Source organism: Podarcis bocagei, assembly GCF_964188305.1.
Source record: "Podarcis bocagei genome assembly, chromosome: 8".
In the NCBI taxonomy this organism is placed as follows: Eukaryota; Metazoa; Chordata; class Lepidosauria; order Squamata; family Lacertidae; genus Podarcis; species Podarcis bocagei.
Window position 1 is genome coordinate 30,335,934 of NC_138133.1, and position 26,788 is coordinate 30,362,721.

The window sequence follows — 26,788 nt, forward strand, 5'->3', positions numbered from 1 at the left end:
CCCACTCTTCCTTAGGATGTCCCTATTTCATCAGAGAAATGTTGGAGCGTATGCAACCTCTGAGCCAAGGGGATAAGTATACAACCTTTAGAAGGCATCTGAAGGCAGCACTGTATATAGGGAAGTTTTTTCAAGTTTAATGTTTTATTATGTTTTTATATATGTTGGAAGAGTGGCTGGGGCAACCTAGTCTGATGGGTGAGGCATTAAAAAATAAAATTATTATTATTATGGAGGAACAGGACATCCCTATTTTCCTTGGAGAAATGTTGGAGGGTATGCAATAAAATGATCCTAGATTGGCAGCACAGTGGCTTTCGGCATTATGTCCAATATATGTGAGGGAGTTATTTCAAAATTTCTATATTATCCAAAGGCAAACATATGTAGGAACGATCCACAAGCTTCACCTGTGTGTCCAGCTTGCAAGTTTTTCTTAGGCAGATTGTCTTTGGGCATGGTAGCAGAGGTGCGACAGCCTGCAGCGTGAGGCAGTTGTGCATCAGGGGGTCTGGAGCTGCGACAGTGAAGTTGCTCACTAGGTGTGGTGTCTTCACAGAGCTTTGTGATCTGCACTGGAGAATTAAATGTTCATGTTAAAGAAACTCAATGGACCATGGTTTTACGGCAATGTTCAGGATTTGTCTCTGTCAATTCAAGTTTAGGCCATATGGCAATAAAAGTCTGTAGGCTGAAGTCTGCTACAAATTTTTTGGTCTAAAGATAATCTGATCACTCTAGTTGTTCCCATGGGAAGAATATTCCCTCTAGCACCTTTCTCTCACAAAATCTGGCTTGCAGATTCTTATTAATTAATGCCCATAGTGTTTTTGTAACACATTTTTTGGGGGAAGAGCAGCAATGAAACACCAGGAGATAACTTCCTTGTTCATTTGTTGTTTAAATTTAGGGATGGTTTTTTTTCTGGTGTTCTAACTACAGTGCAGAGACATCTAGTGACCAATCTGCATGATTGCAAGTGAATAATTCAAGCTGTATATTTATAGGCCTGAGATTGCAATAAAACAAATTGTTTGGTGCACATCTTGTTTACTGGGATCAGAATGGCACTAGTGAGGCTTCGCTTCTGCCCGCTAGTTTTGATATTCCTCTAAACTGATGAAATCACTGTTATTCTACAGGAACGTTTTTACTGCTTCTGACCAGTGGTCCATCTAGGTCAGGTGTGAAGAACCATTGACTCTCCAAACGATGCTGAACTACAACTCCCATCACCCCCAGCAAACATAGTCAATGGCCAAGAATGAGGAGAGTTGTCCTTCAGCAACCTCTGGAGGGCTAAATGTCCCCCACATCTGATTGAGGGTAACCTAAGAATTACTGGTTCTGATGCTGTCAGGGAACTGACATCGGTTCAGGGGAGAAAGAGGAAAAGCTGGATGGATTACAGAGAGCCTCCAAAGATTGTGGGAAGCAGCTCCTCCTCAGCAGAGGAGAGTAACCACGCCTCCAGTGGAGAGGAGCTGCAGGGCTCGGAGGAGGCGAGGCGGTGCCAGGACACCTTACCTGGGCAAAGCAGGGAGGAGAGAGGTCCTCCTTTACCCATGCCCTCCTTGCACAGTAAGCTTTCGCACCGAGAGGGGAGGCGCAGACTGGGCGTCAAGAAATTCCTTTGCTGGGGAAGGTTTAAGGACCGCCCACTCACGGATTCTGCCAGTGAATGAGCCAGCCACGGGAGAGTGGCACTCTGGACAGATAAAGTTTATTTTGGCATCAGAAGCAAGGCTTCACAGCCGAGCAGGGAGGTATTTGCCTGCTTGCTCTCGAGCAACCCCTTGGAACCATAATAGATGCCATCTAACCCATTATCCTGCTTTCCCACTGACATGCCTCTGAGAAGCCCACAAACAACACATGAAGGCAATAGCTCTCTCCCTCTGTTGCCATATTGAGTGCTATGCTGCCTTTGGAACTATGGAAATTGCATAAAGCCATCACTTTCTCTAGTCCCTATTTCAGAGGTAGTGCCATCACTTATGTAGCAAAAAGGACACCATGTGTGCTGGGTGTACACAATATGGTGGCATGACCAATGGTCAGGAATGATGGAAGCTGGAATCCAACAACATCTTGAGAGCACCAAATTGGTTGCCCCTTATAAGTAGACTTTTTTGTAGTTTTGCAACTATGCTTTTTTTTTTTTTAAAAAAATGGATATATATGGCATCTGTGCCCAGTACACAAGTCCTTTTAATTGCTTATAACAATCGCATCACAATGTTAGACTCTGTGAGTTCACCAGAAGTATACAGTAGATGCCTTCTTTCTCTTCCCTAAATGGCTCCTATGAATTTCTTCCTGTTAGCTCTAGGGGCACTGAATCTTGCTCATGACTGAGTAGCTAATAGCCAGTGATTGGGTTAGATTTAACATTATATCCTGGTTTTCTGCTAAAATAATCTTCGAAGCAGTTTACAAAACAGAAGAAAAATACCATGCACAACAACCTAAATATAATACAAAATGCTAAAATTACGTATTCAATAGAAATAATACCAATAACAATAGTGAATAGCAGAGCTTCTAGGACTCCCAAGTCTGCTGTCCCCAAATGCTGGCATCCACCCAAAGGAAGCCATCCATAGACACCAGCCCTTCACATCTGTGGTCTGCTTTGGGTCACTCCAGACACTACTGCTTGGTAGTCAATCCATGTCCCAACCATCATCTCACACGACCAGCATCTCATGCTGCTCACCATTGATGGGGAGCCTCAGAATAGAAGCTGTTTCACTCTCTCCCTTTGGTTTGTGTCAAAGGTTCTTATCCTTGCCAGGCACAAGCCTTAATTTATACCTGGGGAGGTCTAGTTATGTTCCTTAAGCATTACAAGATGTTTTGAAACATAGGAGTGGCTTGTGAAAAATTTCCTGTATTTTAAAATCAGGATGTGGAAAGCAGTTCTTAAAGAACATTTGAACAGTAGGTTTGCTGCAAGGCTTTTTAAATACGGATGCCTTTTCATATACAAAAGGGAGCCCAGCCCACTCATTTATTCTTTTATATGCTTTTATTCCTCTTGTTTGTTTCAAACTCCTTGACAGAGGAGCAATGGGAATTGTGTTCTCTAGGGCTTCTCAAACTGACTTGCAGACGGATTGCAGTATATAATATGAAGTCAGATTCTCAGACTCTTATACCTACAAGTCAGGAGTATCCTGTTGAAACAAGTATTAAGTTTGAGCTGCTTCCTGGAGAGGGCAACGCACCATGCTAAACTATTCTTCTTAGCCTAGCAAAGGAACAACAAGGAAAGCTGTGCTGAGCGTTAACCCCTTGCACCACTGCATTTTGTATTGGATGCCACCCTGGATTTGACTGTTGATCTGATTACAAATCTCTTTGACAGATACTTTTAGTCAGTCTAGAACATTCCTTAGGAGACATTTTTCTGACCGAAATTAGTTTGTTCCATTTTACAGAATTGCTGTGTTGCTAAATTGTGTTTTAGATTAAAGAACTGCTGCACAACTTCACTTCAGCAAATGTACGCCAGCTTGCAGACACGACACACTTCTCACTGAAGTCATCACAATGTAAGCTACAAAATGATAGACTGAATAGTTGTGGTTAATGCATGCTATAGCATTGAAGGCATGGGGAAAATGTCCTTCTCCAGACAGTTGTCTGAGGTTACCTCTTGACCATGTTTTCACTCAAGTGCCAACGAACCCTGTGAAAGCATAATTTAGAAATAACTGGGTTTTTTGTTTTGTTTTCAAAGCTTGATTAACCTGCTATTGTCAATATAAGGGTTTAAAATAAACACAAAGAAAACATTTTAAATATGAAAAGCCTCATGCGAGCTGCCTAATCCTACACAACACCTCTATTAATCATCGTTGTTGTTGCTGCTATTCCAACTTTGCTGCTGAGCTTTTTAAACAAAATGCTGTCAGAATTTACTTGAAGCAGTATGCTGGAGCCTTCCCTACCAAAGAAATCTCTGCTCAGTAGTAGGCATCCTAGCTCACACTTCAGGGGCAGTCTGGGGGAGCTAACTTAGTGCCACCCCTGCGGATAACAAGAGAGCACTTCAAGAAGAGGAGGGGCAGCATTCACCTTCTCCCAGAAAAAAAACCTGCCTAGTGCCAACCCACCTTAAGGCCACAGGTATATAAGGTTTGAGAGAGAGCACCTTTATTAAGCAGAAATTGAAAGATAGGGCAATAATTAGATAGGTCATCTTCCTTGTTAGCCCCCCACCCCCGAACTCACCTGCCTGGGGGTTATAAAACTTAGGTGGAGGGTGCCAGGGGTGATGGGTTGCCGTGGAAATAAACTTATCTAGTACTGACTGGACTGTATCATCCCCAGTGAGAGACTAATCATCAGTGAGGCAGAAGCTGCTGAGTGTAATGGTAACACAGAAATTTTAAGTAAAATCACTTCTATATTTGCAAAAAGTTAAATGTGTTGAAGCTGCTTTAGAATTCCTTTTACGGTTTCCCAGGATGAGTACAGTAAATCCAGTCTTTTATTAATTAACTGAAGCAATTAGTAACTCACTTTAAGAGAAGCTGTAGGTTTATCTGTTGTGGTTAAATATTACATAGACCTCTCCCTAAGGGATATAATTTCAGCTAGGAGCCAAGTCTTCATTTGTACCATCTTTGTGCAGAGGTTAGTTATCCAGGGAATTATTTTAAGTAGTCAAATATGCCTCTAATATATATGTAGTATGAATACATATTCAAATTTTGTGAAAGATTTGTACGTTGTGCTATGAAATAGTTCCAATAGAACATGAATGAATTTTCCAGGCAGTTTGATCTGCTGCATCTGGTTTTTTTCCACTGACAGCAAATGTGCAAATTATGCAAACAGTGGCAAGCCTTTTTTAATTACATTGTCAGTGGTGAGAAATTTGGGGATAGTGGGACTTTAAAGAGCATTTCACTTGGGTTTGACTTGACAACTTTTAGTGGCCCGAGACTGAAAGCTTTTAGGTACAGCAGTTGTGCTCAATCCTGAACAACTGAGGAATTAAATTATGTGCTATGAATTTTATAAGTAACATGTAAAAATGTAAATGTAAATCTCCACCTTTCTATGTGATTTGAGCAAATTCTGGCTGTAAGTATGCATGGAAACCTTGCTTGGCTGGATAAAATGTTATACTCTGTATTGTAAATGCATATAAAGCCAAAGCACAATTTTAAAACATACCTTTTTTAAAAAAATAGTTGAATACCATTTGCATCCTTTCATTCCTTGAGTCTGAGCTTAAAGGCCTCTATCAGAAGTGATTTTGAGAGGGATGTTGTGCTGTTTTTTATAGTGAACTCAGAAGCTAAAGAGCCCAGCAATCAGCATGTTTGAATGCCAGCCAAGACACTAAACTGGCAGCCTTCCACTCTGCTATTGATGCAAGTAAAATGTGTACTCAACTGACTTGAGTCAGGGCATACAACTTTTACAATCAAATGCTTCTGCTTTTCCAATTATATGGAAACTGGGGAAAGTGTGTGGGTGTACGCTACTCAGAAGGGAAACAGAAGCAATGCTTTACGTTCAGTTCACTTCTACAGACCAGTTGAGGCCGCGCTTAGAATATTGTTGAGAAACTGTTCCATTTTCCAGAGAGTATTTAATTATGTCTTCTAACATTTTAACTACTGAATCCACCTTGTTTTAAAAGGTCGTAAACATCTCATTTTGGCAATAAGCTGCAGCAGGAAAGTAAAACTAATTGATGTTTTGTATACAGAACTACATACAATCAATTGAAAACTCTGCAGGGTGCATACGGTGCAACCAACTTTGCTTTTTCTTCTGATTTAGCAGCGTTACGCAGAGCATGAATTTAGGAGAATTGCCTCTTGGGGTGATTCATATACCGGTGTCCTAACTTCATCAGGTCAATTTAACAAGTGCAACATTGTGATTTTTCATGCGGCTTCTGAGAATTACTGAACAGCATGCGGCAATAAATAGTGACAGAGCAAATCGATTTCCAAAGTAAATAAATTCAGTACCAGAAAGAAGTGTTATAGAAATTTTCTGGGCAGTCAGATTTAAGCTGAGTAATTTTGTCGGAGGTGCTGCATGTCCCATAGCAAAGCAAACCTCCATTACTATATTGTCTTTCGATTGGACTGTGTTAGAGTAAATAACAGAAAATGGGATAGCACCTATTTAGGGTTTCTGTAGATTAGTGGTGCTAACATTTAGTTAGCAACATGCTTGTTTTGTCTAACACAGCTCACAAAAGTAATTATTATTACTCTCATGATGCCATTTGTGTAATGCATACGTTACCTTTATTTTCTCATTATCCCTATGGCAGGCAAAGGCAAGTCACTGCTATTTCCATTTTTACAGAGAAGGAACCAAAACGTCCTCAATTTGTGACTAAGCAGGAAGTTGGACCTATGTAAAAGTCCCAGAGTACTTTCACTGGACCGCATTTCCTGACATTAACAGGGGAAAGTGTTAAGAGCTTTTTCACCCAAATTTAAAACGCTACATGCGTTGGGCGAGAAGCTCAATATCCACACAACAGGTGTAAAGCCTGCTTCTAGAGGATTGCTGGTTTTCTCCAGTATGCCCTCTTTTAATGTAGCAAGTGGCAAACATACCCTATAAAATGAAGTCCATCAACCTCACCAAGAAACTTGCACAGGTACAGACTGACATCATCTTTCTGACTAAATGCAAGAACCTGGATGTTATGTTTAGTGGGAGATAAATCCCAGCATGGAATGAGAAGTTAAAGAAAGTTAGCTTCCATGGAAGAGGGACTAGATCTGCTACTATAAATAAGTGATTTTTTTAAAAAAGTAGAATATTATTTTTATAATCTCATGGATTCTGTTACCCAAGTTCCTCTCCTGTTGCATGAAAAACACTAGCAACATACTCCATGAAGAACTGCTTTGTTTTCTAAATCGGGAAAGCTAGGTGAGGTATCGAAAAGGTATCTTTACTTTCTTCTTCTCCCCCACCCTTGCAATAACTCATTATAGATTATTGGAACAAGAACAGATTAGGAAACAGTAGCACAATGTCTTTAGATGCTATATGCAATTGAAACATTACTGCCTACACTGTCGCGCTATCACCTCTCATACAAACTGGAGTATTTTCAGAGGCTTTCAGACTATTTTTACTCATCCCTCTTGGTTTCCATCACAATATCTGGAGTTTCTGGAGCAAGTTTTGTAAATGTTTTGCATCAGGGTTTTTTTTTTTATGATCCTCTGATAAGCCCTATCCAATCCTAAATAAAAATGTTCGAGTCAAATTTAATTAACATTTGTAAGTGTGGGTGGAATACATTTGCTTTGGATAGATTATGGGTTTGGGAAGACATAGATGTAATTGCCACAGACTTAAGCGAAAATCCTCTGCGTTCTTCTTGAGGGCAGAACTATGCTCTTAATTTAACTGGATCGCTGGGTGAGATATTAGACGTGTTTCCCTATTACAATTACCCACATAGTAAATCACAGCATTCTTGAAATGAATACTCCTATTGCCTAGTCATTTGTCAGGCAAACCTCTTAGTAACAACTTATAATTAGACAAACTAATCCATTGGCATGAGGCAACACCCTTGTTTCAGAGGTCTGCCCAGAAAAGACATGTTTTATGTTTTAGAATCTTACTTGGTTTGAATTGCATCTAATGGCTGTGAACTTTATGCCCAACAAGGTCAGTAAAATAATACGTTCGCCACCATCTAACAGTCTTCACAATTATGTGAACCTTCAAGTTATGTAGAACTCTTTCTCAGGCTACGTGTTTAAAAAAATAAATAAATCAGGTTGGAGGGAACATCTAGATTTGGTTTATTTTTTTAAGTGAGGGAATGTTGTTAAGCCCTGGAATGCAAATTGTTTCAACTTCAAGTTGAATAGCAATCCTGGTAGGTCCATCTTTTCTTTTTAAAATGTATTTTAGGAAGCGATGCTACTTTAAATAAGTTATTAGAACCGTGTAGGGGTTCATGAGTCATTTACTAGAAATAACGTAGTTGACAGAGTAGTATCTCGGCAGTAGCTAAATACGGAGGATTTGTTATCCCTTTTAAGGTGACATTTGCTGGCTTCTCATGACAGAACAACAGAAAATCCAGATCCCACCCCAAAATTCTGCATTTCCCGCCCTATTACATTTTACATTTGTTCAGGCTACCGATGGATGAATACTTCATTCTGACTTTCAATGGACAGCTACTTTAAAAAACACCCCTCCCCATATTAGTTTGACAAAGTAAACAATAGTATCTTTTTAAAAAGTTATTCCCAGCCCAAAAGGACCCTGTTGCATTCCTAATGATTCAACCAGAAGCACAATGGAAGCCTAGAGACCTTTCCTTCTATCTCCTCTCTCCTTTTTCCAAATGTATCTGAATGAAACTTAAATTTATAAATTTTCATTATGATCCATACATGCCCTAGACAATTGCTTTTCTGTAATTGGCAAGCACTGGCTCTTACGATTTTTACTGTACAGTCTGCCCATATATGTTTTAGTTTGATGGTGGTTTTGTGGGGACCCTGTACAACCATGTAAATTCTATATTATTTTAATTCTACGGGATCTGATTTTAACCAGACCCCACAGTAAAGCAAAGCATAGATATGTCCGGTGTGGGTGTTTTCTCCTTCTGTCTGCTTGATGTGGAGTTGTGTGACCTGGCAAAGTGGAAGAGAAGTAACTAGGGGCAGTAGTGCCCACAGCACTTGTGCCCGTCAACCCAAAGTTTTCTATTGAACGTGCATGAGTTATATGTTATGGCTGTAGAAGTAGCTTACCTGTGAGTAAGGGAACTACACTTCCCTTTAAGTATTCTTAACAGCAATTCCGGTTTCTGAAAAATTCCTGCCAGTTTTGAAATGGAAGGACAAATGGCCTCTTCAGGATTAGGAAGTGGCGTGCTCTTGAGAATATTTCCAAAGAAAGTTCTGCCTGTACATATAGTTCCCTGACACATGGGTAAATTGCTTATTTTGAATCATGGCCATGGATTCCCTGTATTGAGTCTGCTCTTCTTCACATTTTGTAAGCGCAAAGAGCAGACACTTTCCTCCCACTCTAACAATGTGATTCTTGGTTAGGGGGCTGGGGAGTCTAGAAATCCTGAATCTTTCCTCCCACTTTCTTTCTGGATATCCCCCCCCCCAAAAAAAAATAATAATACTAAAATAAATTTCAAGACACTGTTCTTCCATATAAAGCTATGTGTCTGTGGGACATTTTGCCCAGAGTTGTTTGAAGCCCACCTGTCGCATTGTAGCTCAAACATTTGTGTGCTTTTAATCTGAAACTTGCATTTAAGACATCCATGGGTTGGATAGGAACTGGCCTTTTATTTTCATAATATGGTGCTGAGAAAGTATGCAAACATTCCTTCTTGCACATTCAATCTCTGTATTTAACTGTCCGTGATCTGTAACTGGCAACCAAGTTGTTTTGGGTAGACATTTTCCTGTCTGATCTTTTAACCTAGTGCTGCATGTTGTCTGTATAAAAGAAAATATTTTTCATAACCCAATTATATATTGAGAGCCAGGGCACTTCAGTCGGGGAAGCGTTGGGGCTGGGTGTTGAAAACCCAAAGTCAAAATTGTGGTCGGCAGCGTCGTTTCTTGGGAGGCTTTGGGCAAATCACTAGATTGGGAAAGACATAATAACTTAGTTCTTTCATAATGCCAGACCACTCTTCCCTAGCTTGGTGCCCACCAAATGTTTTGGACTACAACTCCTATCATGCCTACCCAGCATCTGTGTGGGGGTTAGTTCAAAACATCTGGAGGGCACTAGATTGAAGAAGGCTGTCCTAAACTATAGTTGCAAAGAGAGAGAGAGAAAATCCGCTTTGGTTTTCAGTTCATTTGAAGGCAGATGATTGCTTGCATACTGTTTGCCCAGTTCAGATGCAAAAACCAACTAGTTTCATAGAATACTAGAGTTGGAAGGGACCCTGAGGATCATTGAGCCCAACCATCTGCAGTGCAGAAATATGCAGCTGTCCCTTATTGGGGATCAAACCTGCAACCTTGGCGTTATCAGTACCACACTCTGACCAGCTGAGCTATCCAAGCTGATTTGTACCAAATAGGAAGGATTTTGAGTTTGCAAGGGGAGGAATATGCAAGCCTGCAGCACATCTCAGTTCCCCAAACTGTGGCATCATTTAGGTGCCGTAATCGGGGCGCTTGCCTTGGGAACCACCTGGAAAATGCTATAATACTGGTATCAGAGGTCTCATTGCATTTCAAGGAAGTTTCAGGGGAAAGCCCAGACATCAGCTTGCTCAGAGCTGTAAAGAGAGCAAGCAGGCTAGGCAGATACTGCTGTAACTTCTTGTTGTCTTTGTGCCTGCATGTCCTACACCGTAAAATACATCCAGCCACTGAATACTGCTGGTAGGAATGGAGAAAATTAGAAATGTATGAATCTGGCCAGCAGCTGCCCCTGAAACCAGCCAGCACATTTTTGTTTTTTTTTTTAAAGTTTTTTTATTGCGTTTCTTTTCATAGGTTCACAGATTTGTTTACATAACAACATGCAAGAAACATTTTTTTATATATATATATAAAGAAAAATAGAAGAAGAAGAAAGAGTTGAATATGTTTCACATCATCTTTCAGCAACTTGCTTTCTTTCGGACCTCCTCACGTCCTCCCAACATTGCGTACATTATTTTAGCCAAATCAGCAATTTATTACCTTGTTTCAACCCTTATTGTACCTTTAAATCTATTATGTTACCAATTTCAAAAGTTTGTAATTTAATTTTAACGCTTTTATAATAAACATAATATACTTGTTTCCCATTTATCTCGGTTTTTTTTTATCATAACTTACTTTGTCATTTACTTAATCAAATTGCAGAAACGTAGCATTTCCTAATCTTGCGCAATCTTAACATTCAAACAGCTTATAATATTTTTGCAAGTAGTCCTTGAATTTTTTCCAGTCCTCCTCCATTGTTTCTTCGCTCAGATCTCGGATTCTGCCAGTCATTTCTGCCAACTCCATATAGTCCAACAACTGCGTCTGCCAGTCCTCCAGTGTGCAGCCAGCACATTTTTGGACCACAGCTTTCGATCTGAGAAACGAAAGCCTGTGGTTACAACCTTCCTTAACTTGTTCTGGGCTCCAGCTATTTCATACCTTATCCAAACCATATAATTAGGGCCAATGAGTACATAGCAACAGTATAAATACATAGTAGAAACCCCCTTGAAGCTCTGGTGCCAGTTGCTCATTCCATGATTTCATGTGAGCAGGCTCTTTCGGTTCTTCCTGCAATTGTGTTTGCTTTTTAGGAATGTCAAAGGAAAATAAACAGGTATCGGCTGGTCAGATTATCCCCCAAAATCATAAGCCTGAAAAGCTTGAGAGGAGTGTTAAAATAACATCATGCTGAAGATATGGCTGCTGCTCCCTGTTCCTTTTGCAGCAGCATTTTAAAAGAAATGATTAGCAGCGTCTTGTGGATTGCATCAGAAAAGTTGTTTATCTACAATGAGAACAAAACTAAATCCCAAAGTCTCTCAATTTCACCGTGTTGAAAGGTATAATGCTAGACTAATGAGTGATTAATGAGTTGCATACATCTAATAAGAGTATCAAGAGGGAAGTCTTATGGAGAAAGTTTTTCTTGCTTCAGACTGCAATCCTGTAGACACTTACCTACACAGTGGGACTTTTTGTCTGAACAAAAATGAGTAAGGTTGCACTGTAAATGTACATAGTCTCTCACACAGCCACATTAGGTGAGTAATTTGATTTAACTTGATATAAGAACCATAAAGGTCTCCCATAAGTAGGGACTGAATAAACATTTGTTAGGTACATTACACTGAAGTACCTCACTTTCTGATCTGTGAGATTTCCCCTTCCGCTGTCTGGGAGTCTTGTGAAATCTGCTTTAGTCGTGCCTTGCAAAAATAGCTGACAAGGAAGCACAAGCATTTCTTTATTTGCTTGAAATGAGACATGTTGTTGTCAACTTTATGAAAGCATATTGTGGGGGTTTGAGAAGAAAACAACTTTTCTTTTGAACACTTGCCTGCTTTTCCTGCTGTCATAATAAGCTGATAAAATTAGTTTGGTTGGATGACATTTTTCTTAATTTTGAACTTTAGTGTACGTTCAGTACAATTCTTAGAATGGACTTTCCTCTGGCAGTACGTTCTCAGATAAGAGATTCAGAGCCATAGTTTTGTTCTCCTCTTGAATGTAGGTCATATCTTGCCCTGACCTTTCCCACATAAGTGCTCCACAAAACTCTGCCTGCTTGCCGTAAAGAAGTATACCTCCTCTAATGCTGTGCCTTTTGAAATGTTAATATGACATTTCAGGGCTTCAGAGTTTTGAGCAGTTTAAAGCAGCAAAGGTATTTCAAATGGCCAAATTAAATTGCTGAACATTATGGAAAACGAAAAGTTTTGCTTTTTAAAACTAAATAACCCTGCTAGGAAAAAGTAAAGGAAACAGAAATTTCATCCCATCCCAGGACCATTTGAAAGATGGCTTTGGCATACAGTATTATTGGGGTTTATAACTGCATTTAAAAGAATTGGAGGGGATATTAATAATATCCATAGTTGATTGAATCTGTTGCTGTTTTTTGTGATAAGCAATAAAAGTGGTTATAATGATGATGTTGAACATAGTTTTTTAAAGCTATGTTTCTAATTTAACGCACTTTGTCCCAAATTATGCAGCTTGCTACTTAGTTTTTGTGTAAGCATCAAATAGGCCAGACTAATCTTTAATAAAGCACCTGCGTTTTCACTACAGCCAAGCCTGTTTTGAAAATCCATATGCAAATCAGGGTTCAATGTTTGATGTGTGGCTGTGAAACTAAATGAAAATTGGTTGGTTGATTGATTGGTTGGTTGGTGGGTTTTTAGTAAGAAAAGAGGAAAGGAGACATATGCTTTCAGAATTTTGTCATTTTAGTGATGCTAAATTCTTACATACAAAAGGGAGAGAGACATAATCTGCAGCTTCCATTTTATTCATATGGACTCTAAAGTACTTGCCCTGCCACGCCACATTTTCTTTTATGGATTGCTTTTTAGTCTGTTGATGTTACAACAAGGAAGATAAAGCCATCTTGCAGCTTGTGACACCTGCTTTCATACATCCTAATAATTACTTCAGTTCAAGTCTGACAGCCAGAGCTTGCCAGAGTGCATACAAATCTTGACTTGCTTCAGGGTAATAAATTATGTCATAATAGCTTTGCCGGAAAGTTCAGATGTGTGTGGTATGGTAAAAGATTAATATTTCAAGGGAAAACGGCTTGGAGTTGTGCTGCATTGAAATTAAATATGCTGCACAGAGATTAATGTGGCAATTTATTTTTAGCTCTGCATTTCCAGAGTAAGATGCAGGGAACATCAAACCAAGGTTTGCAGCCAGAAATTCTGAGGAGGGTTTTTGCGGGGAGGGGAGATGATGCCATAAAAACAATTGGCGGAGGCTGTGGTTGCAAAGCGAGAGGCAGGCATCTAAAACAGGTTCTCCCTGGCATTTTCAGCTGAGTTCTTGTGCATGTCTTTAGAATAGACTAGTGGCAGAATAGTGGCATGCCCCAGAGGGCATTGCAGGCTAGATATGTGAAAAAAAATCTCATACACATGCACAAAAATGTCTCATCCGAGTCATACTTTAGGTTCTTAGGGATGTGCTGCCTAAACTACTGTTGGTGTTGTGCAAAATCGGAAGTGCTCTTTTATAGAAGAAAGGCAAGGACACAGCTTGTGCCCTGTTCATGCTTTGTCCCCTTGTAGAGGCACTATTACATCTTCCAGTGATCCAGGGCATTGGTGCTCAAAGTATATGAAATGAATTTGAAACCTACATTGGCAGAAGAAAGACTCAGGCTGGATTTCTACAGTACTTCCATGAGCTGGAATGAGCCCAAGTGAGATTCATGCCTGGTCCTGAAAATAAATCATATGTCAAAGACCAGGGTAAAGAAGTGCATCTTCAGCATATGATGGAATATATGTGACAGAAATGGTGTGATCCATCATCTTTCTAGTCATAGGGTATTATGGACCCTGGATGAGCAAGTGGACAGTGTTTGTTCTTTAGAGCCAGCATGGTTTAGTGATTAGAGTGACAGACTTTGGAGACCTGGTTTTAGCTCCCCATTCAGCCATGACACATCCTGTACAACCTTAGGCCACTGACCCATCTCTCAGCCCTAACCCATTTCACTTGATTCTTATGAGGATAAAATGGGAAACACTTGGGAGGGAAGGGCAGGATAAACATAAATTCCCACTCTTCCACCCCAGGGCAGACCAGTATGGCGACATTTGAATTGGGAGAAATTTTACTTGTAAACAGTTGCAATATGCGTTAGCTAAGCAGAGAAAGTTTCCCAAGTGATAATTAAAGCTCTTTAATAATGTGATTTCGTTTTTTTAATGGAATCCATGGTTGAAAACAAAAGCGGAGGTGGAGTCAACTTTATCCATCAAAAGCTGTAATATCAACATTCTCATGGGAACCCAAAAATTAAGAGAGATAAGTCTCCAGGGAATAAGCAAACGCACATGGAATGAGCAAGAAATCTGCCAAAACAATTACACTTGTGTTGAAAAGCAATTATCTTGCCCAGCAAATGCATGAGAAACTATTAATGTTAGTGGCTAAACATGTTCGCATAACACACAGCTCTGGTCTACTTCAGATTATAAATGTACATGTAATGACTCTTCACAGCAGCACGATTATTTCATAAATGCCTCAGCTAGGATTAAAGCAAACAATGATGGGGTGTTTAAAACCAGTTTTAGACTAACCTGTACTATTAAGATTGTAATCTTAATTGGCAGGTTCTACTAAAATCAATGGGCTGTGCTTTCAAGTAAAACACAATTGAAGACCAGTGCTCCACTGCTATTTATGAACTTGAAAGCAAAGTGCTATAGGCGTCAGATGAGGCAAAGCCAAGTGCTGTCTCTTAACCTACGCTGCAGACAAAAATAGTGGGTATTTCATAAAACCATCTCTGTTGATAGCTTCTCTCAAATAGAAATAACGAAGCACTCTCCTTACCTACCCTACCTCAGCAAAAAAAAGTGCCTTAAAGCAGAACCCTTTAAAAGAACTTAGATAGCTGCCAAGTACTGTATCTAAAATCAGTTAGGAAACTGTTCCTGTAAATATTCCTTAACCCTGCATAGCTGATCTATAAAGAGAAGTGGTGCTGGTTACTCCTGCAGTTAAGGAAGCTAATGTGGAAGTTGCAAGTTCCCAGAATAGCATTCTATTATCAGGGAAAAAATGTCAAGACAGCTTTAGAACTGACTCAGTGAGCCCCTGTACAGGCTTTCCCCCTCTTCTCTGCACAGAATTGGCCTGCCACTTATCTTTCTATGCAAACCATGCAAGTGGCTTGTGAGCAGGAAAGGGACATTAAAAATAATAATAATCAGAACCAGTTGAATCTCAGAACATTTTCTCACATGGAGCTAAAGGTACCTTGGAGTTTTGCACACACCGCTTGGGCCAAGTGGAAATACAGTGAATGTGGGACAGAAGGAAAACAGTGAGACCCAGTTTGTGTGTACCACTAAACTAGGTTTTAGCACTGTGTACATGAGTTGGAAGGGAAGCGGGTGGCGCTGTGGGTTAAACCACAGAGCCTAGGACTTGCCGATCAGAAGGTCGGCGGTTCGAATCCCCGCAACGGGGTGAGCTCCCGTTGCTCGGTCCCTGCTCCTGCCAACCTAGCAGTTTGAAAGCATGCAGTGCAAGTAGATAAATAGGTACTACTCCAGCGGGAAGGTAAACGGTGTTTCTGTGTGCTGCTCTGGTTCGCCAGAAGTGGCTTAGTCATGCTGGCCACATGACCCGGAAGCTGTCTGTGGACAAATGCCGGCTCCATCGGCCTATAGAGCGAGATGAGCGCCACAACCCCAGAGTCATCTGCGACTGGACCTAATGGTCAGGTGTCCCTTTACCTTTACCTTTATATGAGTTGGAACAAGCACAATACTCTTGACTCATTGATCCCCTTCCCCTCTCCTCCTCCTACGTGGCTGGGATGACTCTGGAAGCATTTAGTATTGTTTTCCACTAATCTCGGCTTGTCCACTTGCTTACCCAAATACTGACCCATAAGACGACTAGTCACAGCGTATCATTTCTGTCATAGGCTGAAGATGCACCTCTTTACCCCGTCCCTTGACAATCTGAGATTTTCAGGTCCCACCCTATTCCTGTTAAACTGCTTTTTAACATTGAGTTTAAATTACTGTAACCCACCCTGAGACCTTATGGTGAAGGGAAGGGAAGAAACTGAATAAATAGTAATAACAGTAACAGCCTGGTGCATGCAGCATTAAACTATAGCTTAAAACAAACTATGGTTTAAAGCAACTCGTATCTGATTCAGTCCTCCCACACTCTTGCCTTTGCTGCACTGAGTAGAAACAAACAAGAGCATTCTGTGCATGAATTTGAAATATAGCCAGATGGTCTCTTGACACCAATTAAATTGAATAAGATACGTCTAAGATTCAATTATCACTTTTGCGGGCATGGGGTATCTAAAGCAAATATAATTTTCGGCACATGGGACTGCCCAGTATTTAAAACCTTTTAGGACCCCATGTTGACAAAGGTAGGGAATGTTATTGGTCGAAACCTTCCCAGGATGCCGGTCATAACATGTTTTGTTGCAGCTGTGGGACAGATGAAGGTATGTGGTTGCGCACTGTGGCATTTCTTCTCTCTGCTCTCCTCTCAATGCCATTATACAAATCTTTTGGAATACTGCGTACAGTTCTGGTCACCTTGTCTGAAAAAGGATATTAATAAGAGTTTGAAAGGGTTCAGAAAAGGGCATCCAAAATGATTAAGCAGATGGAGTGACTCCTCTATGAAGAAATGTTGCAGTGTTTGGGCCTTTTAGTTTGGATCAGTGTTTCCCAAACTTGGGTCTCCATCCGTTTTTGGACTACAGTTCCCATCATCCCTGGTCCTGCTAGCTCGGGATGATGGGAGTTGTAGTCCAGCAATAGCTGGAGACCAAAGTTTGGGAAACCCTGGTTTAGATAAAAGGCAAGCGAGATGTGATATGGTAGAAGTTCGCAAAATAATGCATGGCAGGAAAAAAGTGGATAGAGAAAAGTTTTGTCCCTTTCTCATAACACTAGAATTCGTGGGCATCTGATGAAACTGGATGTTGGAAGGTTCAAGACAGATAAAAATCTTCACTCAGCGTATAATTAAACGATGGAGCTTGCTCCCACAGTTAGCGGGTATGGCCACCACCCTGGACAATTAGAGAATTCATGGAGGTGAGGGCTATCAGGGACAGCCCCATGGAGGCCATGCTTTTCATGAAGTCCTGAGCGACCCCTTGCAAGTTTGTGTTGGCATGGATGTTAAAATTCCCTAGGACAGCCATACTAGGTGTCTCCAGGAGAACATCCGCCATGACCTAAAGCAGCTCAGGCAGGGAATCCTTGGTGCAGCAGGGATGTCTGTACTCCAAAAGGAATCCCATACTTCCCCTGTTGCCCAACTTCCAGGACATGCACTCAGAAAACTGGGTCTTCCCAATAGGATGCCTGGTGCAAGCTAATGACTTCCTAAAAATCAATGCAACGCTCCCATCCTGCCCATATGACCTGGGTTGCTGTGCATAAGAGAAAGGAGCATCTCCACCCCCATCGTTCAGCCCAGACACTGAGATCCAGCGCCGAGGGCCTTCTGGCAGTTCCCTCATTGCGAGAAGTGAGGCTACAGGGAACCAGACAGAGGGCCTTCTCAGTAGTGGCGCCCGCCCTGTGGAACGCCCTCCCATCAAATGTCAAAGAGATAAATAATTACCTGACATTCAGAAGACATCTTAAGGCAGCCCTGTTCAGGGAAGTTTTTAATATGTAACGCTGTACTGTTTTTAACACTGATTGGGAGCCGCCCAGAGTGGCTGGGGAAACTCAGCCGGATGGGCGGGGTAAAAATAATAAATTATTATTATTATATTATTATAAACCTGGTGGACAAGCAGCGGCAAGAACAGGCCCATCTGCCTCATCCAACCGAGTCTCTGTTACACATGCCAGATCAATTCCTCCATCCAGCCGCTCTTCTTATGTTCTTAAGAGTTCCTCTAGTTTGCAAATGTGCTCATGGACCCCAAACGGTTGTTGGTCTCTGATATGCAAACATGGGTGAGGGCAGGTGGAGAGGGATATCATCAAGAGCAAAACGAAATCCGTAAAGAACAGACAGCATTCATCATTATCTAAAAGGAAACAGAAGCAGCTTGCCCTATAGGGTGGAGCCACTCCAATAGCCTTTCTGGGGGAGTGGGGCTAGGTGGTGATGAGGTTGGAGCTGTGTGGGTGCACCAGATTGCTGGTGTGCTTGTGCAGTTCCTCCCTTGCTGCTTCTGCAGTGACTCTGCCCCTCGGAAGCTACTGCTGCAGCTCTCCTCTGCTGCTTGAGCCTCTCCTGAAAGCAAAACAGTTACACTGACAACTGCAGAGACAGTATTGGGGATAAAGCCACTTCCGGACCTGGCCAGGAGGTGGGGTTGCGGGCTTCACGCCCACTCCACATGAGTGGGGGCTGGTTTCAGCCCCCGCGAGAGCAGGGGAATCCCGGCCGCGTTGTCCGCCCAGCCAGCCAACCGGGTGGCTGGGGGTGTGTGGCCTGCCCTATTTAGGGCCAGCGCGGCCGGGGCTCGCCCTCTTTTGCCGGCTAGCCCCACGTTTTCCCACCCTCCCTCCCTTTAGGTAGGCTTCTGACTTTGCTATGGACTTCGGTCTGTCGCCACAAGGGGCATGGTAGGAATTTTTCCCAATTGGCGATTTGCGGCCATTTGGTTTTTCACCTACCTTGTAGCAACTCGTCACAACTCCTCGGCATTGGCGGTTAGGCATTGGTAAGAAGGGGTCAAGAGGATGTGGGGGGGGGAGGAACGCCATCACCTTCCCCCAGAGAATGAAGGGTGGTCCGATAAAGGACTCCGGGGGCGTGGCCCTGTCCGAAGCCTATGGAGGTGTGGGCCTAAGGCACGCCCCCCGAGTGGTGACCCGGGCGAGCTCCTAGTTGACGTGCCTCAGCCCGAGACTCCCCCACTATGGTGTTAACCCTTCCCGGTCTTCAGCAAGTGGGCTGGAGCCGGATAGTCGATAGGACCAATGCCTAAAGCCAATGCCTCTCATTCCTGAATTCAATAAAGTTGTGGCCTAATTCGGCCATTTAACCTTAATTCTGGTGTCCGGTGTCTTTATTTATCCTTGTGGGGGGCAGGAACTCGCCACGCAACACAAACATCCTGGCATGGCTCAGCTAATTAACACAGTCCCTCTGAAGGAACTGTGGTTTCTGTTTTATATAATTTGGTGCTTTGTGCACATTGCGAATACTATTGATCACTGTCGCAGTTCTCAGTAATAGTCTTTGGACTGGCGTAGTTTTCTTTAGACAAAGTAAGATTATTATGAAAAGGAAACTATCAATGCAGTGGAAGAGTAGCTCATTGAAAATGAGGCTTGCTTCTAGGCCTGGAAAGATGATGGGAAATGTGTGCGAAGGAATAGCAGCTGCTGCCAAATACTCCTGGCCACATTATAAAGGCTTTTATTTTCAAGGCTGTCATTCAGCTGTTTGTCTCCGAGTGCTGAAATGACAATATCCCAGAGTGAAAAAGAAAGTCATGGCTGTGTAGAGAAGATGTTCATAATGCTTCATTACAAAGCATGTTGTGAAAATTGCTGTTTGGCAGATTTACTTGGCCCTGAGAGAAACGAAATTAATGCTAGGAGTTGCTCCAGCTCACCCAAGAATCTACTTGAAAACTTAACAGTGCAAAGCGAACGAGCTGTGGATGTTTGCGATGTTTGGATGGCAGGGCAGTGAGCAGTTGTTCGGACTGTAAATGCCATACTGCTAAAATGTGAAAGAGCAAGCACTGAAAGTGTGAAAAAATATTTTCCTGCTCAGTCTTAAGTGGCACTTTTCAAGGATGGACAGCTGAAGATGAATGTAGGAGAAGTTATTTTGACAGTCGCTTCATTTCCGTCCCCAAGACCAGGAACATGTTTGCTCCATGATTATATAGGGGAGGTACTCTCTGAATTTCCCTGTTCCCAAAGCTGCATTCCATTTCAAAAAATGATTGGGCCTTTGCTACATTCATTTGAGTGTAGCATGTAATATGCTGAAATTGGGCTATGATACCTTTGCCTGCCATTGGGGCATACATTGTACTTCTTGCAAGAAATTCAGGAGGTAAAGGTTGCCTTTTCATGGAGGTGGGGGCCACTGTTCATTAAGGTTGTTCATCTGGTGCAGTGTTTCCCAAACTTTGGTCTCCAGCTGTTTTTTGGACTACAACTCCCATCATCCCTAGCTAGCAAGACCAGTGGTCAGGGATGACGGGAATTGTAGTCCAAAAACAGCTGGAGACCCAAGTTTGGGAAACACTGCTACAGTGCAGTGTAGTTAAGATAAGAAAGCTCATCTGTTCACTGTACTGCAGCCCCCCTACCTTGTGTCCTGCTGGCTATTCTTCTTTTCCATCCCCTTTCTTGACGTAAAAGACATGATGTTTTCAAATTAAAACAGGGAGCAGAAGGCTGCGGAGAGGGGAGATGCCTTTCCTGTCCACCACCCTTTCAAATACGGGCTCATATGGGAGTCCCCTTGTGCTCCTTGTTACTGTATATGTGATAAAACTGTTTGTATAGATTGGCCAACTGCAGACACAAGACACGGCAGCAAGTTCTGCATCGTAATTTCCATACTGACATCAGTCTTCACAAGAAGTTATGTATACTCAGGTTGGGCATTCTCGCTTTCGTCTTTGCAGTTAATTTGGAAAAGCGTTTTGTGTATAGCTGGTGGCATTTTACATAATCGTGCTTTCTCTTGTTCCCTGACGAAAGGAATGAGGTTACAAGAGACTCTGCTTATATCTGTACAATGCTCCACAGCGTTCAAGACAGAACGCAGGTGCAGCAACTCTCCTGCATCAAATCTTTGGACCACTCTCTTCTCCCACCCACATTCTGTGGGACGTGGATGTTGCAGGAAAAAGAAGGGGTTTGCAAAAGGACTGGGGTGGAGTAGAGGTGCATCAGAAATATGCAAAGGTAAGACCAAGTTACCAGTTCCCACAAATTGACATATGTACTAACAAACGACAATTTGGACACTTATTGTTATACTGGTAAAGCAACTAGTATAAGCAGAGGCCTTTAAATTGAGTAACTGATTCGTTTTAGTGAGTGCACACATCACACTGACTGAAAGCAGTAAATATCTTTTGAGCTGATTAAGGGAGGGAAGTTTTACCAGTTTAATTCAGGGCTTAAGGTTGCTGTCATACTTGGCATAAATGTGAACTGAATAATCGTGGCAGGTTGGCTGTTTGTGTTAAAGAGCAAAATGTGCTTTCTTTTTGTCAAGTTTTAAAACTGATAGCTCTGAGACATCTGTCATATGCTAACCATCAAGGAAACTCAATAATTGCTCCTAGTTCTGGCCACACAACTTGTAAGTGATGACGTTGAACTCACACTCTTGCAGTATATTGACCATGTTTACACCCATGAATAGAGAAGCCAAGCAGATTGGTACAAGCTCAAAACAGTTTCAGAGGTAGAATAGGCTGTGCTTTCCAGTGAAGCTATGATAAAGGGGATTTTTTGGAGTGGCAAAACAACATTGTCAGTGACAAACACCTCTCAGAATATTTGTATGAGGCTTGGTTGTAATTATAGCCCACTTACACTGCACCTGAAATTACCTCATTTTCAGCCCATAACATGAGGCACAAAATCGGTTTTGTGGATTTTTAGTCCAAAGGTAGTCAGATACTTCTTAACTTCCTTAATGCAGTGCTAAAGCCTGAAATGAGTGGTGTTTAGTACAGTAGGTTATTTCAGAAATGCTGACTTTCCAGTTTCAAATGCAGATGCTTTGAATAACATTGTGAGCCATTAAAAAAAAAATCTTATTTTAAGTTTGCTTTTCCAAAACATAATGTATGTTATTTACTCAAAATTCAGCAAGGGGGCTTTTTTTTCCCCCTAGGGGGAAAAATGTGTAGGCTTGGAAATCTGACATCATGTAAAATTGCATCACCATACACCCACGCAGATACCAAGATAGAGTGGAAATCACATGATGTATCCTTGCAGCAATGTTAATAGTACTCATCGCTCTCATGGTTGTGCATTGTCCCCACCTTGCCACCAGCACAGTTTACTTGTGGTGTAAGAATCTTGGTCACCATGAAAGTCCTAACGTGGAAGCTTGTGGGACTTTGTGGTCCATTTACTTGTTTAATACATCCCAGAAAAAAAATCAGAAAGTCTTAACAAGAGTTTCAAACCAAACATTGAAGAGCTGTGTTTTATATAATATTACCTAAATACTTGAGAGTTTGAACCTTCCTGCCACACAGTCTAGTAAACTGGAGGTCTGGCTAAAGGAAACTTGTACCAAAACACTTGTTTTCTGTCTTTTGCTTAAATAAATGCATCTGCACTGAACAATCTCCTTTGAGTCCTGCAGCTAACAAGCCAAGTTTTGTGTTCATTGGGAAAGCACGTTTCTAGCCAAACATTCTTCACATTTTCCCCAGGATTTAGCCATTAAAAAAATCATGCTGGACGCTTTGCTAGTGTGTGCTTATCTGATAAAAGGCAGCGATTCTGTTTTGCTGCAAAACTCTCTATGGAAACATTTCTCTGCCACACATATAGTATCTCAGGAACTCAGTCTCTTTGTCTGCTGTTTCAGCTTCAGCGGGTAAAAAGAGTAAGCTTAACTGTATGGATCTTCAAATTGGCTTCACTGGAACAATTTGGCTTTACGGCAAGTAACTGTGTGTTCTTGAGTGAGGTCAAGGCATAGTGCGCTTTTTTATTCCTGTACACTGGCAAGCCTGTACACAAGTTCATTCTCAAATGAGCTGAACAGTATTGCTTTGCTCTAGAAGTTTAGGGTGTTTCTTAATAAAGAATTCTAAGATAGGGGAGAGTCCAGGGAGAAAACAGCAATGGGTCTGAAAGGTATTGATCAGTATACTTTGTTATTTATTATGTGGTACTGTGTCCATTTTCAAATGTGCCTTTGTGAAATCAAAGGTGTTCTTTAGCTTAAGGAAAAAGGAAATGAACCAAAATAAATGAGTGGCAGAGATATGGATAAGAAACCTCTCTTAAATCCACACAAAAATACAATTGAAAATGTATTTTTCTTTGTTTAGAACTATCCATATGAAGATATAGTTGTGGGCTCAGACAAACCTCTTCCTACATTATATGGCAGCAAGCCACAGCTTCTCACGTTCTGAATCATATACAAAGTTTGTTTATATAATTGGTGACAACGGATATTGTTGATTCAGGGTTGTTATCCTGAATCAACCGTCTACATTTATACAGTCTAGTAGACCTGAACTCTGTTATCCACTTTCTATACTAATATGGAGGCCTAACCCGCTGTTGGTTTGTGTACATAATTTATATCTCAAGCCTTCAACATAGATTTATGTTCCCAGGGCAGCTAACGAGTGGTAAGGAACAAAACTACCATTTAAAAATAATAACAACATTATTATTATTACGCACTAATACAGCAAATTGAAACAAAACTAGAACTGCAGTGACCAATTTAATAGACAGTAAAATCAAACTGTTCAAGTTAAAGAATGCTTCCATTAGCAGTTCTTAAAAGCCTGGGGAAATGGAAATGTTATAGCAGTGATGTTTTTAGGCTGGCCTGCTCACGAGGTCATTTGAAAGGTGAGCAACCACCACAGAAAAGGGTCACTTTAGATGCTGAGGACATCTGGAGAAAGGTCTCAGATAATGATCTCAGTGGTGGATGGATATGAGAAATTGATCCATCAAATATCTAGGTCTTAAGTCATGTAGGGCTTGAAAAGTTAAGACCAGCACTTCAAATTGGCCTGTCATGCTCACTGGGAAGAATTGTAGTTGTTTCAGTGCAGGCAAGGTAAGAACTTTTCACCCAGTCTAGCTGCAGTTCTTGTCTAGCTGCAGTTTCCAAACTGTCCTCAGCATAAAGTTTAGTATATTCTCAAGTACCTGCTTGAAACCAAATCATATGTAAATTATGCATGCCTATAGTGACAATGTCACAAATTTATATCTCCTTATTTTACTGTGGGAACATATTGCCAACTACAGCTTCTTTTTCTGTATGCACATGGGACAATAGATGTGTGCATTCTTCATGTGGCAGTGCATGCAAGTTAATGCATGTTCCCACGTGGAAATTATATACACGTAAGAAAGTTAGTTGTGTGTGGAGCAGCCCTGAGCAGTGACAGAAGAGACTGTTTTTTGTGAGTGGGTAGGGCACAAGAAATTACAATTGAATCCAGTCTAATGCAGTATTATTAAGTGCCATTGAAGAGTTGTGGTAATAATGAAACCAGTCAGATGCATCTTTGTGGGAACTTGCAGGGAAGATTAATTGGGTGTGCAAGATACTCATCTGTGTTTACATTGGGTATCAGATTTCATTCAGGGTGGAATGAACTGGCATTTGTTACAAAACAGATCTATGAATCTTTCAAGTTTAGCATCTTGAAATATTTAACCACTTCTTCTTTTTCTTTTTTTGCAAAGTGACCCTTGTTCTTACTTGTCTACACGTTATCAACTGATAACTTTTCTCAGCATTTACCTTTACCTTTCTAACAACTTTTTTTCCATTTTGTATTGAATCAATCACAAAATAATGCATACGAGCATTAAGAATCCTGCCGGTTCCAGCCAAAAGCCTATCTAGTCCATCAACCTGTTTGTCACAATGATAAACCAAGTGTCTATGGGAGGCCCACAAGCAGGACGCGAGGACAATAGCCTTCTCCTGCTGTTGGGACTCAACAATTGCTGCCTCAACTGTGGTCATTCAACATAGTGGCATGCGCACAAATATGCAGAGACGTCCTGCATATATCAGAAAGTGGAGAGTGATAATTGAGTGCAAATGAGATGGTAAATACCGTAGGAGCAAGGAACTACATTCTATTGGAATGGCAGGGCAAGGCAGGGATGATTCCTCATGGAGGCCTTATCCCTAGGAAGTTCAATCACATACCTCAATTCGCCTTTCCTTCTGTGTCAATCTACTGTAAGCTTCCACCTAGATGCACGTCGATTTGCACCAGATAATCAGATCAGAGGTTACTTTACATGTTACATTTAATGTGCACACTCTCAAAATGTAATGTAAGGGGAAGACAGGCATACCATATTTTTTGCTCTATAAGACTCACTTTTTCAGTCCTAAAAAGTAAGGGGAATTGTGTGTGCGTCTTATGGAGCGAATGCAGGCTGTACAGCTATCCCAGAAGCCAGAACAGCAAGCGGGATTGCTGCTTTCACTGCGCAGCGATCCCTCTTGCTGTTCTGGCTTCTGAGATTCAAAATCCCCCCCCCCTTGTTTTCCTCCTCCAAAAACTAGGTGCGTCTTGTGGTCTGGTGCGTCTTATAGAGCAAAAAATATGGTACTTTGTGAGCTCTGTAAACTGACGTTGAAGACATACATATCTGTCAGGGACCAGTCATTGGCCAAGGTGACATGCCATCACAAACATATTTTTGTCTCCTATAGAGGATACCCTGTGCACTCTGTGGTTGAAGCAAAGGCACTTTTCATGCCATGGTACTATGGTAAATCTGCATGTATTTAAATTAACACATACTACTGCACAGCAGCCAGTATTAACAGCTGCCACCTCCCCAGCAGAGGTGGCAGATAAAATGTAATTCCAAGGGTGACATTTTAGTCTAGACAAAATTAACTTGATATTAATGCTTGTTTTCAAAAGTAAATAAATTGACACTACCATTTTACAAGTAAAGGGGTCTCAGGGTCCCTTCCAACTCTACAATTCTATAATTCTGTGGGGCTTATCAATGTTTCAGGATTATGAGTATTCTTTGCTGCACTTTTTAGAAGATAACTCTTGTCTAAAGAATATTAACTAGACTTTCGTAGCAGTTTGTAGGAAAGAATCACAATGATTAGAATTTGCAATGCAGCAAGGAATTAGCTTTTTCTGATCATCAGAATCTCTGCATAATCCTCCTTTCTTTTGCCCTTACTTGGCCCATATATATATTATGTGTGTACACACACACACAAAACTTGCTATCCTATAGGGCAAAGTAGACCTATTGGGAAGACAAAGAATTATGCATACAGTTTTTCAGGATAAGCATGAAAGATCTAATGGCAGAAATTAGCACAAAACCCTTATTTTAAAAAATGTGTTTGCTTCATTTGCCTATCAGCATTTTCTTTTTAAAATACTCAAAAGAACAGTTTTAATGAAGCATTAAAATTGATAGTTTCTTGCCAGCAGGGATCTTTCTCAGGCCTCAGATTATTAAAGACTTCATGAAAACTGCAACACTATCTTCTTGAATCATTTACATTTTTTTCTTCTTTTTATGGGCTTATGTAACCATGCAGAAAATCTAATAATAAGGGTGCTATTAGTATACACTGTGGTGCTTTTGCGCAAGCTGAGGTGTCATGTTATTACAAATTACAGAGCAGAAATGCTACTCATAGTTTCAGTACATTGCTTATTTGAGTAACCTTTGTCTAAAGTTCTGAAGCCTAATTGAACCATCTTTCTCCCTTGTTCCTACCTTCTGCTTCATAGCCACTAAAGGGAACATTACAGACTGCCTTTGTTCAGTGAGCTAGAAGTGGCTTTGATATGCAGAAATCTAGATTTGCTGGTTGGAGCCAGAACTGTGAAGCCCTCA

The 26,788-nt window shown here is 41.2% G+C and overlaps 1 protein-coding gene across 23 annotated transcripts in view; it reads left to right on the forward strand.

Moving 5' to 3' along the window:
- ATXN1 (ataxin 1) overlaps positions 1–26,788 on the forward strand; it is a 208,495-nt gene that overhangs the window by 154,839 nt on the left and 26,868 nt on the right. The window contains exon 6 of one of the 23 annotated variants that reach the window (XM_081206286.1): positions 3,473–3,557. The exons of the other annotated variants lie outside the window; for them this stretch is intronic. The gene's annotated coding sequence lies outside the window, so the exon portion shown is untranslated. The remainder of the gene's footprint in view (positions 1–3,472; positions 3,558–26,788) is intronic. 23 annotated transcript variants of the gene reach the window in all.